At 38.1% G+C, this 21,583-nt stretch overlaps 1 protein-coding gene and 1 long non-coding RNA gene across 6 annotated transcripts in view; one reads left to right on the forward strand and one right to left on the reverse strand.

Annotated features, from left to right (window-relative positions):
* Positions 1-21,583, forward strand: part of LOC125228025 (diacylglycerol lipase-beta) — a 200,603-nt gene that overhangs the window by 72,771 nt on the left and 106,249 nt on the right. The gene's annotated exons all lie outside the window — the stretch shown is intronic.
* LOC125228027 lies at positions 10,357-11,348 on the reverse strand. Its single transcript, XR_007177249.1, has 2 exons — positions 10,911-11,348; positions 10,357-10,493 (listed from the first exon to the last, which is right to left on the reverse strand). It is a non-coding gene; the product is annotated as an uncharacterized LOC125228027 (long non-coding RNA).

The following is a 21,583-nucleotide window of genomic DNA, read 5'->3' on the forward strand; positions in this document are numbered from 1 at the left end:
GTAAGTACCTAGTTGAAATTACCCGCCAGTCGAAATTGCTACCCCTCCCTGTACTGGGTGGCTAGCCGAATGGCACAATCGCTCACGAAACGAAGCGCTAGTAGATATCTATCTCTATCGCGCTTGCGTATTGGCGCGACAGAGCCAGCGGCGTATCGCTTTCGTTTGGCGTCGGAGAAATGCCATTCGGCTACGGGGCCTGTACCTTATATCAAAGCTTTGGCTGTAGCTTTATTGACGTAATGTATCCATGTTTAAGGCACTGGTCCCACCGCGAGCTAGTAAGCTATGAGTTATCGGCTATAAAAACGAACAAAAGATAATCACTCCCGTGCAAATAAAAGAGACACGGCGATGTTTATAGTTACTCGCCCAGCGGTGAGCTATCAATATCACCGTGTCTCTTTTATTTGCATGGGATTGTTTATCTTTTGTTCGTTTTTATTGCCGATAGCTCATAGCTTACTAGCTCGCGGTGGGACCAGTGCATATGCGTAAAAAAGCAAATCAGATAAACTGTTAGTAAATTATGATGTAGGAGTAGGACATTGTTCTCAATGACCTTTTTATGGCACTTAAGGTTTATTGACAAAAATACACTGTATCTAAGCCAATCCCAGCATGAAAGTTATTTCCAATTTTATTAAGAAAATCGTTCGATAGGCATAAAATAATCTCCGCAAATGGAACACCCACGCCCGGCGAGTAGGTAAATAATCTGGCGAAATTGATACGAAACCTAATACGTAACGTTTGATTACCGCTGCCGATTTTCGACCTCTCGTTCCTATCTGCTCAAGGGATTCCACACGTGCGAGCCGCATTATAGGCTGATAACACGCAAATCATCAAATCAATTCAAATTTAAAATTTGTGTGTGTTTGTAAATACCATGAAAAGTCGTCAGAAAATTGCGTTCTAATCTTACTCTTAACATTGAAGTCGAATCGGTAGGTGGCCGATCCGATCACAAGTACTCAAGCGAAGACGGCTTCAAGCTGACACATTTGTGCAATGTGGCGAGGGGTCCGCGCAGATCCTATGCTCCGTGCCGCAGTCAAGGTCAAGGCAACGACGAAGACTGCCCACCAGCGTAGCCGCAGTGGCACGGTGAGGTAGAGTCAGCTGGTGATTGGAGCGCCTCGCCTCTCAGTTCTGTTCTACGTACTGTGTGTGTGTGTGTTTATTTGGGTAATCCCGTATTGTGAAAGACATCTACCGTGTACAACTTTTTTAAATAATTGTCCCATTTACTTTTATGTTTAATTGATTATTATTGTCAAATGTAGTTATTTAATAATTTTACTTAGAACATTGTGTGTTTTTGTTTGGTCAAATTGTGTATATACATGTTTTTAATTTATTCTTATGACACACAATAATATTATTATAGAGCTCTACATACATTGTAATCATGAGTGCCTCCTCTTCTTTGTCGGTGTGCCCCTATTGCCCTAATTCAACCAAAACATTTAACCCTCATGGCCTAAAAGTTCATATAGGGCTTAAGCATAAGGAAGTGGCCCGGGGAGTATCCCCTCACCCTCCGTCATTTACCTACTTCGCAGCAGGCTGGTGCGGATAGTCCTGGTGTGGGATTGGCTGATCTAGCCACTCTAAAATGTTCTGTGCGGATATTGCGCCATATTCCAAGGGGAGCACGGAATGTGGCAGCGGAGAAATTGTGTCACATCATTGACAGATGTATTAGGTCCAACAGCACAACTGAGTGGTTTCAGTTACTTTCGTATGCCTACTCCGCTTTTAAAGTGCCGGGAGAAGAAGGTTCGGGCAATTTAACCACGAAAGTTAAGCGCAATGTCGAATCCGCATGCGCCAGTTGTGGTGTAGGGGAGTTTTCGGAGACGGGGGCCACGAGGCCGCCCTCTGTTCTTAAGACGGTTGAGTGTAAAGTGTTTGAGGGAGACCTTACGGGTGCAGTGCGGGTGCTTATGTCGGATGATGGGCTGGCACCGCCAAGCGCGGAGACTCTTTCCATCTTGCAGTCGAAGCATCCAGCCCCGTCTCGGCCTTTAGTTTTCCCTCAAGAGCCAGACAGGTCGTTCACTGCCTTAACGGTAAGCCCAGAAGACGTAGCGCAAGCTTTGGCATCGTTTAATAACAGTTCAGCTGCCGGTGTGGATGGAATCCGTCCAGTTCATTTGAAGGAGCTTGTGTCTGCCTCTGCGGGCGAGAGTGGAGGTCGCTTGCTGGAGTGCCTAGCAAAGTTATGCAACTTTTTGCTTAGTGGACAGTTAAACCCAGAAGTTTGCCCCTATATTTATGGAGCGTCGTTGTGCGCTCTTTCGAAAAAAGATGGCGGGCTAAGGCCAATCGCAATCGGTAGCACATTTCGCCGATTAGTGGCTAAACTGGGGTGTCGAGCGGTGCGAGACGAGATGGCGGCATATATGCGACCTTTCCAGTTAGGTTTTGGAACTAGACTTTGTTGTGAGGCTGCCATACATGCGACTCGAGCGTTCACACAGGATCCTAGAAATAAAGAATCTGTTCTAGTAAAGCTCGACGTAAAAAATGCCTTTAACTCGGTTGAGCGTGATATTTTGTTGTCAGAAGTCAGGGAGAAGGTGCCTTCTTTATATCCCTTCCTGTTCCAAGTTTATTCCGCCCCATCCAATCTTTTTTACAACGGCTCCCTTGTCCTTTCCCAGGTAGGCGCGCAGCAGGGGATCCTTTGGGTCCGTTGGTCTTCAGCCTGGCTATACAGAAAGTCATCTCTGGGCTAGCTTCGCCGTTAAATATTTGGTACCTGGATGATGGCACGCTCGGGGGCAAGCCGAACGAAGTGGAGCAGGACCTGCGTAAACTTCTGCCACTTTTTCGGGATCTGGGTTTAGAAGTAAACCCTGAAAAATGTGAGTTTTTTCCCTGCAGTGTAGAGTCCCGTGTTTCTTTCCCTGTGTTCAGTAGTTTGCTTCCTGGACTCAAGGAAGTGTCGGCTCACTCTTTATCTTTGCTGGGCTCTCCAATTTGTTCAGAGGCTGTTCCTGAAGCCTTTAATAAGAGAAGGCAGCTTCTTATGATGGCTGCGGAAAGATTAAAAGATCTTCCGGCACACGTAGCACTGGTTCTTTTGCGGGTTTGTTTTGCCGTGCCTAAAATTATTTATTTTCTGCGCACCGTACCAACCTGGTTGCACCCAATTCACATCGACTCCTTTGACGGTGTATTGAAGGAATCCGTGGAACGTTTGTTAAATGTCTCCCTAAATCCAGATCAGTGGGCTCTAGCGTCCTTGCCCATACGGAAGGGTGGATTGGGTATACGACGTGCTCGGGATATTAGTCTGCCGGCCTTCTTAGCATCGTCAGAGGGGGTCGTGGGTCTTGTTACTAAAATACTATCTTTGAATGACGACAGAGCCACGATTCCTTTCGCGTCTGATGCTGTGGCGGCCTGGCAGACTTTAAACCCAAATACATCGTTGCCGGATAAACCGCACATACAACGGATGTGGGATGAAATTGGTGTGAGACGGGTTTTTGATAGCCTGCTGGAAAATGCTGTAGGTGCAGATAAGGCGAGACTTTTGGCTGTTGCAAGGCCTGAAGCTGGTGCATGGCTACAAGCACTACCCTCTCCGCACATAGGTACTCTTCTCGACAACGACTCAATGCGGGTGGCTGTCGCTCTTCGCCTGGGCTGCGATGTTTGCGAACCTCATAAATGCATCTGCGGCTCTATGGTGGAGAGTAATGGCCATCATGCGTTGAGTTGTTGTCGGTGTATGGGGAGGTTTCCACGGCACCATGCCCTTAATGACATTATTAGGAGAGCACTTGTGTCGGCAAATGTGCCGTGCATGTTAGAACCTCCAGGCCTCAGCCGGTCCGATGGAAAAAGGCCAGACGGGCTGACACTCGTACCGTGGGAGAAGGGTAAGTGCCTACTCTGGGACGCTACGTGTGTCAGCACGTTTGCCGCCTCGCACATCGGCCGGACAGTCCGGACTGCTGGAGCAGCGGCTGAACTAGCAGCATCACGGAAGCGCGACAAATATTCGGCGCTGCTGTCGCGCTATCTATTTGTCCCGTTGGCAGTGGAGACGTCGGGGTGTTGGTGTGCGGAGGGGAGAGCCTTTTTGATCGAATTGGGGCGGCGGCTCAGCGAGAGAGGCCATGACCCTCGTTCCGGGTCTTTTCTGATACAAAGGCTGTCTATCGCAATTCAGCGTGGGAACGCATCGAGTGTGATGGGCACCTTTGCATCTGAGAGGGCTCGGAACGAGTTTTGTGAATAGAATTTAGTTTTATAGTCTTGTTAGTTTTAATAGAGTAGTATTATATTAATTAGTATTTTTAAGTTAGTTTTACATGTACCGATGACTTTTGAATTATGTAGGTATTAACTAGATGCCTCCTTCCATCACAATTTTTAATCCCTGTTTTGAAATTAAAAACTTCAATTTACTCTGCCTGCCCCTTTTTGGGAATATAAGCGTGAGAGTTTGTATGCTAGATGTTTAATTTTCCATTACACGTATTTTCGCGTGTAGGTAATGATGAAACCACCTAGATAATAAATTCGCAGATGCAACCAATTTAGTCCAATAACTCGAATCAGATGTGGCAACAATGCATACAAATAGCGAGCCCGTCTGCAGCGCAACCTTATTGATTTTTAATTACTCACCAAAGCCTGACATTGATTTGTAATAAAATTTTGACGACCGGTCTGGCTCAGTCGGTAGTGACCCTGCCTGCTAAGCCGCGGTCCTGGGTTCGAATCCCGGTAAGGGCATTTATATGTGTGATGAGCACAGGTATTTGTTCCTGAGTCATGGATGTTTTCTATGTATATAAGTACGTATTTATCTATTTAAGTATGTATATCGTCGCTTAGCACCCATAATACAAGCTTTGCTTAGTTTGGGGCTAAGTTGATCTGTGTAAGGTGTCCCCAATATTTATTTATTTATTTAATTCATAATTTCGGGAAATCGAGGCCATCCGTCTGGTCAGCCAAGACATTAACTGTTGAAAATGTTGATCACATTCGTTTACCATTTTCGATTTGTTAACGGCAATCAGACTATTTATATCTTTTTCTTTAATTGTACGGCCATGACTCGGTAATAACGATTTATTTATAGATTCGAATCGAGTTGCGTTTACGATTGCCGATTGCCCATGCATGTATATAAAATGACGTATATTTTGTCATCATGTCATCAAGCTGTGCATACACGCAATACCGACAAAATTACATGGGCAAGACTAGTTGCTTGTCCCATACCACGCTTCAATGGTCCGTGCATTTTGTAAATCGGATGAACCAAGTTATTACAAAACTCTGTGACGTTTGTGACAGGTCATGCACTTATATGCGTAATCGCAGGTTGATGATATGTTATGATTATGACTGCCTGCCGGTCCGAGCAATGTTGATTCAAATCATAAATACACAGTGCATATATTGTGCATGTTTACGATACTGAATGAAATACTGACATCTGTGTTCATATGCACATATTTATTTCTTGCTAATACATTGAGATTGTTAATAAGAAAGCTCAACAATAAAATAAAAAAATATAACAACCTTTGTGCGCTATAATCATTTAACACTTCCGTAAATCAAAAAGTCAAGTTCAGGACGCGGAACTCTGGGCTGCTCTGTATCCGCTCCCTAATTTCTCTCTCATATATAGTTTAGTGAGTTGCTAGTCCCACGTGTAACTTCCAAGCCGAATGACCTTTTGATGTCAAATTTCAAACTAACCGCGTGCTTGATTAAACTGGAAAGGTCAACGAGCATGTCAGCGGTTGGAACGAAACAAGTAAAACGTACGACAAAATAGAACAGACATTTTTCGGCGAACATTCGCGACATTAACTCTGGCGGAGAGCAAAGGTGGAGTTGCTATAATAAAATGACTACTACGCGGTGTATTTACTTACGCTGCGCATTTTTAGCTTACATTAAATATTACATGTGCATGCTTAGCTAATTATTCATAGTAGACATGCATGTAGGTGGGAATAAAGACCGTTCAAAGATTTATTTTCTATGATAAATATTAGCTTGATATTAGCAAAGAACAGTACTCAATTTACCAAGTAAATACTCCGCGTTACCAACTTGACGGTTGTTACATATTTGGCTTTGGAATGTCATTGTTAAACTGCTTATAAAAGTGAAGGAAACTGCGTATAAGAAGTAAATAACTCGCCCAAAAGTATTTCGTTATCTGATAAATCCCATCATGACATTGTTACAATAAACTACATAATTATGTATAACATATATAAAAAAGTTTATAGCAAAGCCGCTGCACTACAGTTCACGCAGCTCACTCGGCAAGCCAATTAGTTGGCATCTCTAGCGTCCAATTCTATTAGGAGTTGAGTGGACTGTTCAGTTGTTCATACAACAAGACTGACAGTAAGCGGCTTCGCTAACACTTCCACTGACACTAGATTCTGTGTAGAAAGAGAAGTCACAGTTTCTATAGAGCCCCATCCCATATCCACGACTCTTCTCGTTACGAAATGTCTATACGGGTTACGGGTTATATGCATATGTGACAGGAATCATATATATATGCATATGCGGAAAGGAAGGTTGTCTTAACATGATACTAAATTCCAAAAACTTTTCCATTGATCACAAAATGGTATTTTCCCGAGTGTGATTACAATCTTCGCAAAATACTTATGAATACTGATTACAACATAAATTCAAATTCATAATCCAGTCCAGACTCATGTATGCGTTGCGTTGATTCCATTCCAAATACGTTAAACCCACCTACTCGTAATTCCACTAATTTCCTCGTTAAATAAATTAGATAAATTTAATTAATTAATCCGGATAAAGGCGACATCTGATATGATATTGGATGAAAATTGCGTTGTTTATTGTTATTCTGGTAATTCCGTCCTCCATTCTGCCGGGGGCTAAATTATGCAAAGCAATCCGATTACCCGCCAACCTGGTGAGCGATATTATGAATTTTATAACAACTTTGCCATACAGCTCTCTTTATTAGAAATGCGCGACAATATTGCGCCAGCAAAAGTGCCAAAATATTAGATTGAATTTGTGAGTTGGCTGGTTCACTACATAGTCTACATACCTACTTGCCTAACCTACTTTAAATGCAGGGGAATTATAGAGAACGGAGAAAAGAAAATTCAACCTATTGTACTTTCATGATAATCTTTATGTATGAATTTTGAGGGTTCCGTAGACAAAATAATAAACCGAAATACAGTAAAAGTACATAAAAAATGTACTCTAAGTATTTTACCTACTTATTGTTTTAACACCGACGAGGTATACAAAAAAATCTCATCTTTACAAGGTATAGCTTAGCTTACACTGTTGCAAAAAAGCGAAGGTAAAAACTTATGCGTTTCTATACTTTTGGTCTTAAGACACTATAGGAGCCAAAATGCTAAAATGGAAAGGCCCTTTCAATTTGGTAATTTTAGTTAAATATACTAGTGTTATTAACTAGATTTATCGGAAAAAAATTGACCATTCAGAACAACTCAGTTAAAAATCTTTAAAATCGAGGTTCCGCTCTCGACTGTTTCCTCCTTCAAAACTTAATCAATCGTAACAATGAAATTATCTGTGTCGGACCGTTTAGTTTTTTTGGCTAATTGTTACCAATTTTGAATACCACACTTTTTTTTGTGCCATAATCAATAAAGACGTTTTTGGACATTTTTGATGGGCTCTAGCGTCTTTAAAAATAAGAATATCAGAAAAATCAAAACGGTCCGACTCAGATAAAAATAATAATAATCTGTGTTGAAAAAAATCAGTGCTCTATCTTAAAAAACCAGGGAGGAAATAGTCGAGAGCGTTTGTATGGAGAATTGACCCCTCCTGTATCGTCTTAACAAGAATGTACGTAGGTATGGCATATACTTTATTTAATATACACACACGACTTTAACGGTAAATAAACGGGATTTTTAATTTCTCCGATACTTTGTAATTTTAATGTTGAGCTTTTGCAACAACGTTTGTGACTTTTTCAAGTCATGCGTGCTGTTTTAATTATTTATGAATTGTTAATTAATTTAATACATTTGAAGGTGAACTTCACTTGAAATACTGATGAAATTTATTGCAAAGAATAGTTTAGGAAAATTACCCGCATGTGTTGTTTTGTAAATACCATTTGTTTGTATTTAATATTAATCGTATAACGTTGGTGACTCTAAATAGACTGGTGTTAAAAATATTGATTTATCACTTAGATATAATTAAGACTTTTAAGACGACGCGCTATTAAAGGAAATAACAAGTTACTTATTGTTGTTTTTTGTGCAGTTCCTTTACTGTTTCTGTACTTGTATTGAATACAACTTGTTTGTATTGAATTTCGTTAACTAGCGTTTACTCTTAGGAAGGTTTTCTTTAGATCATTGGATACAATCCCAGCTACAGAAGCCATCTAGCGTCTTTAACTCGGATAGTGTGAAAACCTACGGTTATCGAGTTATTAAAAAAATAAAGATAATTACTTAACACGTGTGTGAAAGATTTTACCAATTCCTAATGTTATTTGTTTTGACATGTGCCGTCAATCACTTGACACTACCTTGAATGTTATTCTTAAGGGTCTCACACTAATAAATTCATTTATTATATTATTAAATTAAAACGGGACTTAATCGCGTCAAACTTACGTTTTATATTTAACCCGACGTTTCGGACATGACATTACGTCCGTGGTCACGGGTAGACTGGCTGGGAGTTGTATCAACATCTTCTAGCTGTACGAGTTTTTCGAACTACCCGCACTTGATTGTCATCAGTCACTTTTACGCTAGGGTTGCCACTCTGCCTACATACAACACTCACGACATCCGATGGTATGGGACGGGAAGTTTTCTCACGTGTACACTTGCTAATCACTGGATTCCACGAAGATGAAATCCCTTGCCCTTCATTTTGATTGAAATTACGATGTTTCCTGATTTCAATCGCTTCACGTACTTTCCTGCTATAGTAAAGACGTTCAGTTGAAAGGACTTTGGGATTATGCAGTTCAATCCAGTGGTTCGGTCCTGACTCTAGCAAATGCTCGGCAACCGCAGACTTATTTATTTGTCGTTTATAAGATTGACTGTAGCTGTGGTAGTTCTTATATTGGAGAAACCAAACGCACCATAGCGGAAAGGGTCAAAGAACATATCGCGGCGGTCAAAAAACGACAAATAAATAAGTCTGCGGTTGCCGAGCATATGCTAGAGTCAGGACCGAACCACTGGATTGAACTGCATAATCCCAAAGTCCTTTTAACTGAACGTCTTTACTATAGCAGGAAAGTACGTGAAGCGATTGAAATCAGGAAACATCGTAATTTCAATCAAAATGAAGGGCAAGGGATTTCATCTTCGTGGAATCCAGTGATCAGCAAGTGTAAACGTGAGAAAACTTCCCGTCCCATACCATCGGATGTCGTGAGTGTTGTATGTAGGCAGAGTGGCAACCCTAGCGTAAAAGTGACTGATGACAATCAAGTGCGGGTAGTTCGAAAAACTCGTACAGCTAGAAGATGTTGATACAACTCCCAGCCAGTCTACCCGTGACCACGGACGTAATGTCATGTCCGAAACGTCGGGTTAAATATAAAACGTAAGTTTGACGCGATTGAGTCCCGTTTTAATTTAATAATATGAGTGAAGATCGTGTTAGTTTAAATCAATATATTCATTTATTATGTATGAAAATGATGAAAATTTTTTTTTGAGAATTAAACTAAAAGTGATATTCAGGGTGGTTCCTGATAATAAACCAAGCTACATGTCGAATTTAACGGAAAACAAAAAAAAAACACGGTATAGAATAGAACATACGTCACCTATATGTAAGATTAGGCTAATAGAACACCTATCAGATATTTTTGCAGCCTTGGTTGTGTAACATATTAGCAGGTGACAGTAGTTCTGAATTATTACAAGTATAAAGGAACCGCTATATACGTATATCAAAGACATAACTCCGTAAAGACAGATAGTCTAAGAAAGAAACGTACCTCAGTACCATACAGAAACAGGTACGATGGCCTAGATGGCATTACACCTTTGGGGTACTGTTAGAGTAAAAACACCAGGTCACCACTATTAATTATACAGTTTATTAAACGGAATCTCAAAATACAAGTTCAATGACGAGCTATCTTCAAGTGACGCTCTGAGTCCGTCTGCCGCCATTTTTGACAGCGATGCCCATTTATTTTCAGGCAAGTATTATGCCATTTATGCCTTAAGTTAAGACTTACGTGAGCGGTGCATTCCAAACTAACCAACCGCTCAATATAATAATGATGATTGGCGTCGTTTAAATAGCAAATACATGGAACAAACTCACAGTTGGCTTCGTCACTGTAGGCTGTGAAGCTCCCCACATGCGCAAGAAGGCGTACAACTCGTGAGAGGTTAACATGACACACCCTATGCGTGATCATAGCCACCTTCCAACACAGCACAAGCTCTTGTTAAGAAGCTCTGTAACATACATGGGAAATACTAAGTTCCTTAATGTAACGAGAACGTGATAATTTTTCCTTGGAACTAAGCCAGTAGGTGATAGAATCAGTACAACACAACTGTCGTTCAAGTAACATGATAAGGTTACGAGAAATTAATTTACAATTGGCATAGTAGGTGCTCTCAATTACAGATCCGGCTTACATAGCCGTTAAATAATTTAGTAATAAACAATGACAATCAAGACATTACAAAATATTGTCATGTATATTTTTTTTTTTTTTTGAATATATATAAAGCAGAATACATGGCTGTTCCTTGGCAGGACCTTTAACAACCGCTGATTATTTTTTTCTATCAACATGATAAAATTAATAAATGGTAATAATCAATGTGTACTAGCCACCAATTTTGCTATAAGACAACACACATTACCATATCAAATCTTCATACGAAAGCCACGGTGATACGGCTTCTTTCGTGGCTGTCAGCGCAACGACCGCAGAAGTTGGCCCTTCATGACAAGGTTGTCGCGCAGCCTGTAGCATGCATTCGTTCAGCTAGGCATTCCGAACAGTTGCTCTCTCCGCTCTATTGGAAACCGTAATTTCACCAGCGACCTCTGGAAAGTATGCATGTAAGTGACCCTTTCAAGGTAACCTTGAGATCATTACTCTTTAAGGTCATAAAACATGCTTTTGACAAACAAGGTCTCAAGCTAACCTCTTAAGGATATACCTCTTAAGGACTATATAACACATGATGGCATCTCTGAAGACCTTCATCACAAATAACAGAAGCAGAACAATCCTCTTAAGGATAGACTATATAGCACATGATGGCGTCTGTAAGACCTACATCACAAATAACAGAAGCAGAACAATCCTCTTAAGGATAGACTATATAGCACATGATGGCGTCTGTAAGACCTACATCACAAATAACAGAAGCAGACCAATCCTCTTAAGGATAGTCTATATAACACATGATGGCGTCTGTAAGACCTACATCACAGATAACAGAACAGAACTAGCCTCGTAAGGGTAGTCTATATAACATATGATGGCGTCTGTGAAGACCTACATCACAAATAACAAAAACAGAACAATCCTCTTAAGGATAGTCTATATAACACATGATGGCGTCTGTAAAGACCTACACCACAAATAACAGAAACAGACCAATCCTCTTAAGGATAGTCTATATAACACATGATGGCGTCTCTAAAGACCTACATCACAAATAACAGAAACAGACCAATCCTCTTAAGGATAGTCTATATAACACATGATGGCGTCTGTAAAGACCTACATCACAAATAACAAAAACAGACCAATCCTCTTAAGGATAGTCTATATAACACATGATGGCGTCTGTAAAGACCTACACCACAAATAACAAAAACAGACCAATCCTCTTAAGGATAGTCTATATAACACATGATGGCGTCTGTAAAGACCTACATCACAAATAACAAAAACAGACCAATCCTCTTAAGGATAGTCTATATAACACATGATGGCGTCTGTAAAGACCTACACCACAAATAACAAAAACAGACCAATCCTCTTAAGGATAGTCTATATAACACATGATGGCGTCTGTAAAGACCTACATCACAAATAACAAAAACAGACCAATCCTCTTAAGGATAGTCTATATAACACATGATGGCGTCTGTAAAGACCTACACCACAAATAACAAAAACAGACCAATCCTCTTAAGGATAGTCTATATAACACATGATGGCGTCTGTAAAGACCTACATCACAAATAACAAAAACAGACCAATCCTCTTAAGGATAGTCTATATAACACATGATGGCGTCTGTAAAGACCTACATCACAAATAACAGAAACAGACCAATCCTCTTAAGGATAGTCTATATAACACATGATGGCGTCTCTAAAGACCTACATCACAAATAACAGAAACAGACCAATCCTCTTAAGGATAGTCTATATAACACATGATGGCGTCTGTAAAGACCTACATCACAAATAACAAAAACAGAACTAACCTCGCAAGGATAGTCTATATAACACATGATGGTCCGTCTCCAAAGACCTGCATCACAAATACCAGAAACAGAACTAACCTCACAAGGATAGTCTATATAACACATGATGGTCCGTCTCCAAAGACCTGCATCACAATAATAGGTCTTATGCACATGGTCCGCCTCCTTAGGCCTGCATTGCATAAACAGAACTACTTAAGAAACAATAATCAAAGTGCTAAATGTATAGCAGACATTAAAGTAATCATTATAATTATGACTCACACTTTAAGTGACGGAAATCACTTCATTTGTGGATATCACATTAATTACACTACCATGGATACCACAAGATTCAGGTACAATGTGCTTATCAGGAAACCCTGTGAACAGAATATATTATTAACATCATGTAAAGGCAACACAACTCGGTTCTTAATCCGGCGTGTATATATGCAATGGAAACTCAGTTCTTAATCTGAAAGTAATAAGACAAGCACAACTCGGTTCTTAATCTGAGACTAATAAGACAAAACACAACTCGGTTCTTAATCCGGCGTGCATATATGTAATGACAACTCAGTTCTTAATCTGAGACTAATAAGACAAAACACAACTCGGTTCTCAATCCGGCGTGCATATATGTAATGACAACTCAGTTCTTAATCTGAGACTAATAAGACAAAACACAACTCGGTTCTCAATCCGGTGTGCATATATGTAATGACAACTCAGTTCTTAATCTGAGACCAATAAGACAAAACACAACTCGGTTCTCAATCCGGCGTGCATATATGTAATGACAACTCAGTTCTTAATCTGAGACCAATAAGACAAAACACAACTCGGTTCTTAATCCGGCGTGCATATATGTAATGACAACTCAGTTCTTAATCTGAGACTAATAAGACAAAACACAACTCGGTTCTCAATCCGGCGTGCAACTTGTCTTATTTTTCCCGTGCCCCTAAGGTAACACGCTTACTATATATACCATTATTGAAACACATTCCAGTCAAGCAAGAATAATCATATGGCACTTGGCTTGACTTATCGAGGTTTCACTACATTCAAATAATGTAATATTTTATCTATCATTGTTCACTTACCAAATGGTTCTTGACAAAGGTATTTATATATCATCATCAGGCATGGTGCATAAGCTTAATAATTAAACCATCAAGCTTGCCAGACACACTAGAGAGGTGCTCCAGCTGTAGGTATATGTGCAATTTAAAGCACAACATTATCCATATAGCTGCCACCTGCACAACTACATAATTTTGTTAGTTGTGTTACTATATATACCATTATTGAAACACATTCCAGTCAAGCAAGAATAATCATATGGCACTTGGCTTGACTTATCGAGGTTTCACTACATTCAAATAATGTAATATTTTATCTATCATTGTTCACTTACCAAATGGTTCTTGACAAAGGTATTTATATATCATCATCAGGCATGGTGCATAAGCTTAATAATTAAACCATCAAGCTTGCCAGACACACTAGAGAGGTGCTCCAGCTGTAGGTATATGTGCAATTTAAAGCACAACATTATCCATATAGCTGCCACCTGCACAACTACATAATTTTGTATTCTTGCATATGCATAGTATTATGCATATGCAAGAATACTTAGTACAGGTGATTGAGTTTTTATAACAAAATATCATTATTTTTGATTCTTGCAAAAGTCACAAAACATGTAAAATATATATATTCTTGTGAAATCAAGAAGCAATAGAAGTGTACAGTTATTTTTTTTTATATTTCAAGGAACGGAACATATTAAAAGTAGACAATACTTGTCAACTTCAAACGTTACCTGTTTGTCATGCTTCGGTTCAGAAACATTCCTTCGCAGTGAAGGGTTAAAATTATTAGAAGCTCCAATTAAGTTATTTACCTCAGATTATTGCACATCTGTTAAAAACTTAACTGATTGGCATGTTTCAAGCCCAATTCCAAATCAAACTGATTTGTTGTAACAGACAAGTATAGCATGTAGACCGTTAAAGTCCATCAGGTCTATAAATATCAAAATCTCTTACCATTAGCTATGACAAATTTTACCAGTGTCATAAATAGTTCAATAGATATCCAGTTTGGTGTTTCCAGCTTTTAGCAAGATTTAACCTCAGGAACTTCTGGAATCATGCCTTACCAATGCAAGTATTTTCAACTTATGGTCAATATTCACCAGGTTACCGGCAGGCAACTACTGTAATCAATAAATTAATCTGGAAAGGAATGTAATTAAGGAACAAATTATATCACTGATAATGCATTAAATGGACACTGGACTATGTCATGATAATAAATGTTCCAAATAGAGCATGGAATATCGGAGCTTTTTTGCAATACCGGTATTTTTTCGATATTGAAATTTCGAAAACCGGTTTTCCGATAATTTCGATATTTTCGATATTTTTTCGATATTGGTGGGAAAAAAGTAAAATAACTTTAAAAAAAAGCAGAATTTTCATACAAACATGTTGTTTATTTATGACAGCTAGATTAAATTAAATTATGATCCACTTTTAAGCTAGTTAATTTATCAATTAAGCAGTAAAACTCACAATTAGTTAAGTAATAAACTGAAATAGATACCATACACTAAAGAAAAAACGATCAAGCCCACTGGTGGCGAAGCCGGGAACCGAACCCGGGTCTCCAGCTATCGCGGCTGACGTGTTCGACCGCTACAACACCTCCACCGCCGAGGTACCCGTCGAAATTTCTCTAGTGTATGTTATCTCTGAAGGCTAGGCGCCTTTGACCAACTCTAAGGTCGAGCAATTTGTGCTTGCACCTCCTATATGAATCCTTTATTTTAAATGGGTACGCAGACCTGTTGTGGTTCCTCCATGACACTTTAAAATTTTTTGGCACAAATTACACTTTGCAGATTGGCTGTCTTTCGCTCTCAAGAAATAATGCCACACGGATGTCTTATCATCACATTTTTTTATAAATTTTTCATACTCCATAATGACATTAGTATTATTCGCAAACAGTTCAACACAACAAAACACAACTTCAACTAAGGTAACTGTACACTATTCCGGGATAGTAAAATGTCGTACATTATTCCGGGATACTTTGGTTTTTGTCGCAAAATAAGGAAACTATCAGTAAAATCTTAATTTAATGCAGTATTTCATTAACTATAGATCAAATAGAACCGAAAAAGTCGATTTTCGAATATGTATCATATCTTTTGAAGCCGTGAGGTACTTCCAAACGCGTCAGTCGCAACCACGCAGGGGTTTCTATGGGCGTGTTTGACGGTGAGCTTAATACGGCAGCGGAACTTCTTAAGGGTTTACTGTGATGCGGGTAAGTTTATTTATATGAAATTTGTATCATAATTGTGTTATAGTTATTAAAAGACATTTATATCATCGTTTCAAATTAATTTGAAGCATATTTTAATTAAAATACCCGCTCCCGGAATAATGTACACCATTTTGACGCGGTGTACATAATTGCGGGAGTATCACGGAATAACGGAAACACAGTCCGTAATGTTTTTATGTTTTATTACTATTTGTGGTGAAGTATATTTATATATTTGATGTAAATATATTGAGTAAAGATTACAGATTATAGTGACATAATTACGGTATATATATTTTTTAGATTTTAATCTCATAATTGAGTACGAAATGTATACTCGTTGTAATACGTGCGAAATATTGGAGTGTGGCATCGACATTAATTTGTTTTATTTCATAAAATTAAAGCACAAAGGTTATTTCTTTCGATGTTTTGAGTATAATTGTTATATAATCTTCCAATGTACTAAGAAAAAAATCTTGTTTGTTTTTTAATATAGCCTTTGTGTTAACTGCCGTAATTAAGTACACGACTTTATATGAGTGTATCTTATTCCGGCATGCCTATATAAAGTATATTAAGATATAAAAACACATAAAATAAGGTATAGAGACCCGGCTATTATGTTTTTAAACTTCCTTAGTGAGCTAAAAATCTTTATACCGCATATTGGTTTGTCCGTCAGTCAGTCTGTCCGTCTACGATTTAGCTCAATCATTATTAGTACTAAAAAGCTAAAATTTACATAATAATAATACATAATAGGATAGACATATATAAATATAAAATAGTACAAATTCGTTGGACAGTCAATCAGTGTAAGAACGGCCTATAATATTTATTTATTGAGTACTATTTATTTGTATATACATATCTTGAATAACGTATCACCACCATATATGTATACGGTGTAGCTCAGTGATCACCGATACCAAAAAACTGAAATTTAACGAGTACCATGCAATTTTTATAACCGGCAATAGCTTCTGGATTGAAATTACATTTTGAAAAAACCCCCGACATTGTTAACCGATTTTCATCAAACATGGCTAAAAACACTCTCGACTAATTCAGCTTTCAAACGAAAAAAAACTAATCTAAATCGGGTCATCCATTCAAAAGCGATGCTTTAGACAGACAGACAGTAAAACTTATAACACCCTGTCATTATATCATACAATCGTCATACCATAAAATATCATATTTCCCATGCCACCCAACCCATCAAAACATTGCCAATTATAAAAAATACATTCTGTATAAGCATCTATCAAAACGATATGTGCATTATATATTTATGTAAACAATATTTTTGATTCGTTTTTTTTACATTATGCTTCAACAACGTGGACTTTAAAGGTATCCCGTAATTACGTACAACGACTCCCGGAATTGGTTTATAGTTCGGGCAGTTCGGCCGTCGTTTCGGCGAATTTTTAAATTTGGCGGGCTCATGTATCTACTCAGTACTAGGCTCGAACTGAGCAACAAAGTACGATGGAAAGTTAATATGTAACGATAGGCATTTCTGCGTACGCTCCACGGTCATGAGGTAGAAAAAAACCGTGACGTTTCGTTCGTTTCTCCTACTAAAAGTTAATATCGAAAATATCGAAAATACCGGTATTTGAGAAATTCAAAACCGGTAAAAAATTATCGGAAAATAGTCCGATATTATCGAAATTTCGATATTATCGAAAACCGGTATCCATGCTCTATTTGTCTTTGGTTCAATTTAGAACATGATTACATTGATTACATTTCTTGTTATCAACATTTTTGATGAATTTGTGCCATGTAATATAGCAACATGTTTCCTCATTTAGAAAAATGCAAGATCATACAGAGTTTATATGCATAAGAATGTCACTAAGACAGATTTCAAAATACAGTCCCCGGAGAAGTGTTAGTGAACTTATAACAAAACACAAACAAGACAAGACAGTTGTCAAAGTTTTCTTATGCTTATTTACTCATCCCTTTATACCAACCTGTAGTGAATTTAAAATGTATTTACTGTCAGTATACTTACATAAGCCAGATGCAATGGTACAATATTATTGAGTAGGATAAATACCTTATTCCATGTCATTCCGGACAAACTTATATTTAATATGACAAATAGGGCAAGATAATGATCATCTCTCTTTGTAGATCATTAAACCCATAAAGTCACCTGTTATAAGGAATCATTTAGGTGTAATTTAGATCTAAGTACTTGTATCTTATACTCTGTTTCACTGTGACACTGTGACAATTGTCAATATATCACAAGTAGGTTCAATATGTATTATGTATTCTGAAACATATCTGGAAGCACAAAAACACAACACACAAGTGAGCTAATGATTATTCATTACTGCAGCCCCTCTATATATACTGGTAATACTCTTTGCCCGGAGCATTATGTGAATGACAACTTGGATGTGGTTAGCATCTCACCGTCCATGACTTACTGTGGTACTTATTGTGATACATTTTGTGAGTATATAAAAGTATTAGTATCTTCAACATGTACATAACTAAGTTGATCTGAAAGAAAGAAACACAACACAGGCTACTATAGTGGATGTTGATAATTTCAGCCCCAGAGCACTGTGTTTGGATCACTTTTACTTCCGATTTCACACTCATTATGATAAATTATTACTCCAAAGTGTGAATATCTCGTAAACTGCAATGAATCTGAAAGACAACACAAGACACGCCAGCACACTAGGCATGTTCTATCTCTTTGTTGGCACAATTACGGACAACTATTTGATCACTAACTTAATATCTCGCTTCTGAAACTGTTAGAGTAAAAACACCAGGTCACCACTATTAATTATACAGTTTATTAAACGGAATCTCAAAATACAAGTTCAATGACGAGCTATCTTCAAGTGACGCTCTGAGTCCGTCTGCCGCCATTTTTGACAGCGATGCCTAGGGATGGGGACCAGCGACTAGTGATGTCCTTACAGTACGTATAGATGGCGCTAATATTAATATTTGACATTTTAACACATAACAAGCTAAGAATATGGGCCAAATTGTCAAAACTGAGGTTCAAAAGTTTTAAGCCTTGTGTCAAAAGATGGCAGTCTATGCACTATGATTGCACATTTTACCGACAGTAACTCTCTATAATACTCGATCCTCTTTGCGTATATTAACCACAGCAATACAGCGAAACGTGAAAATAGACTCGGAGCGGTGAACAAAGTTCGCACACAACAAAAAGTCAAACAGTCCGCGGTAAACCCCGAGATCTCTCCCCAGACAAGTAATCCCCGGATTGAACAATAAAGCACGCTTTATCCGGTTATTGATGCGCCGGGGCACGGACTTACTATTCCCAACCAACCAAGTGATCTAGGTAAAGAAGGATCTCTGAATTACCAAGATTTTGAGGATACCAAAGTCTTATTTTCAGTGGTTGATCTGAATATAAAGAGGATTACGGAATGCAGACGAGTTTTAATGTGTGAAAACGCGAGATGTTTAGGGCCCATAGACGGTACGAGAACTCGCATAAGAGTTTTATTACATTGCGGTATTTGATGGCTGCAAAATTGTATGTAACCTCAACAGCCCGCAATGTAACTAAAATCGCATGCGAACTCGCACGCGATCAGGCCTTAATCTAATTTAACCTACATGTAACCTTTTGCAGTCCAGACATCAAAACTTTAAAAACTTGCCAAGACAATAAATGCAATTTTATACCATTCATAGTCATAACATTTTAATTTATCGTTTATTTGGCCAACAATCTACGGAAAACAATGGAAAATCTAAATATTTTTTTTTTACTCGTCGACTTTAATCTGTCAATTAGGACACCACATACTAAACTATAAGTGCTGACTTTTCAGTGTTAGATAGTCTTTGATACTTAGTCAACTATAGTATTTAATTACAGTTCACTTTTAGTTAACTGTAATAATTTTAAAAATAGAACTTCATACAAGTTCTATACTAATTTGTGATACCTGGCAAATTTTTCTGCATCTGAAACACATTTTTATTTATCTATCGCGTTATCGACCAATCAGAGACGGTTATTAGAAACAATTGGTTGCCAGGTAATTCGATGTTGATACCGTGGTTGATACAACGGTGAACGTATTAACATTAATTTTAACTTGACTGATGATATTTTTCGTTCATTGATGATTAAGATGATGACTCATAGATAAAGTATTGTATACAATAGTGATATAATTAAGCTTTTCACTCTCGTACCGTACTATTAGGCCACTCAGCAAGCTTCATGGCCTAAGCATGGTACTCGACTGAAAAGCTTTTTACAAATCGTCGAACTTACAATATCAATGGATAGATGAATGTGGTTATTTCTTATTTACTTCACCACATTAATTTTTAACTGATGATCATTTAAATTCATAGTTTAACGATACATTGTTAAAACGTCCTCAAATGGGCTCCTTTACAATTAAATAATACGAGAAAGCAATACTCGTAGTAATAAAAGCCTATTGTAACTTCCACTCAGACCAATCGCCTGATTCGATCTTTAAGATACGTTAAAAGTTAGAATGTATATATCTTTGGCCCTCACTAGCTCGGAAACACGTGTTTTGTCCTTTAATACCAGCGGGTAAAAACGCATTTTATCCACTAGTGGGTAAAGTAATTTGACCTTGAATAAAGTCAAATTAACTGCTTTAAAATTGATAAAAGTAGGTGAATCTAGTAATAAAGATGATTTACCACCTGTGGAACTACTGGAAGCAGTGATAAACGCATTTTTTGCGTTGTAGTTTCCTCGCTATAGTGAGGGGAAAAGTTTTGTGTTACACTCGGGTGCAAATGTATTTTACTTCTCGTGTGTTAAAAAACTCGCAAGTTCAGGATTCTATTCTCGAACCCACAGATTTAAAAAGATTTTTTTCCTCTGAGCTCGAACTACTCGCTTCGCTCGTGGTTCAACTATAGAATCCTTTCACTTGCTCGTTTTTCAATTCCACACTCGGCGTTAAAATACAACTTTGCCCCCTTATATAACAAATAACTATTATGGAGCGGAAAAATAGTGCCAACAATACATTTTCTTAGAAAAAAACAATGTAGAGCAAATTTTTAGCTTATCCTAAAATTTGAATCAGTGTGAAAGTCTCCCCAGGGGCCAACTCCGACAACAAATATATTTAAGTGAAATGTAGGTCCTGGCGAGACTTTCACAAGTAGCTTTTTTGAAATTTATCTCATTTGCTGCGAAGTAGTTTTCGATTACGTTTTCATTCTTTGACAAAGTTTGTCAAAGACAACATTTATTTGGCACAAGAGGCTTTACGTTTACAAGAGGCTTTTGCCCGCGGCTTCTGTCGAAAACAGGAAGTGGGGGCTAGAAAGAGACAAAATGACAATATGAAAATACAAATATTAGTTTTATAATCACAAAAATAATTTATAATATTAGTATGGATTATAATCCAAAAATATTTCTGAGCCAGAGTTAGCTATTTTTAAACTGTAGTCCCCTAAAAGCTATTGTAACCAACTCCGGAAAACGAAATCCATTACTCATGTCGGTTTGAAAGGACCAACTGTTCACGTATTTGTTTTCTTATAACAACAGTCCAGCTATATTATAATTGGTTGCGTCAACGGAACGAGTAAAACTCAAACTTCATTTGACTCTTTTTCTTTATCACTCCATGCAAAACAATACACTTCTTTTTTGGATTGTCGTGTAAAAAAACAGCTTAAGTGAAGCTGCTTAAGTGCCTCTAATATGAGTGGCATTGCACGTT

This window comes from Leguminivora glycinivorella, chromosome 7 (assembly GCF_023078275.1).
Source record: "Leguminivora glycinivorella isolate SPB_JAAS2020 chromosome 7, LegGlyc_1.1, whole genome shotgun sequence".
NCBI lineage: Eukaryota > Metazoa > Arthropoda > Insecta > Lepidoptera > Tortricidae > Leguminivora > Leguminivora glycinivorella.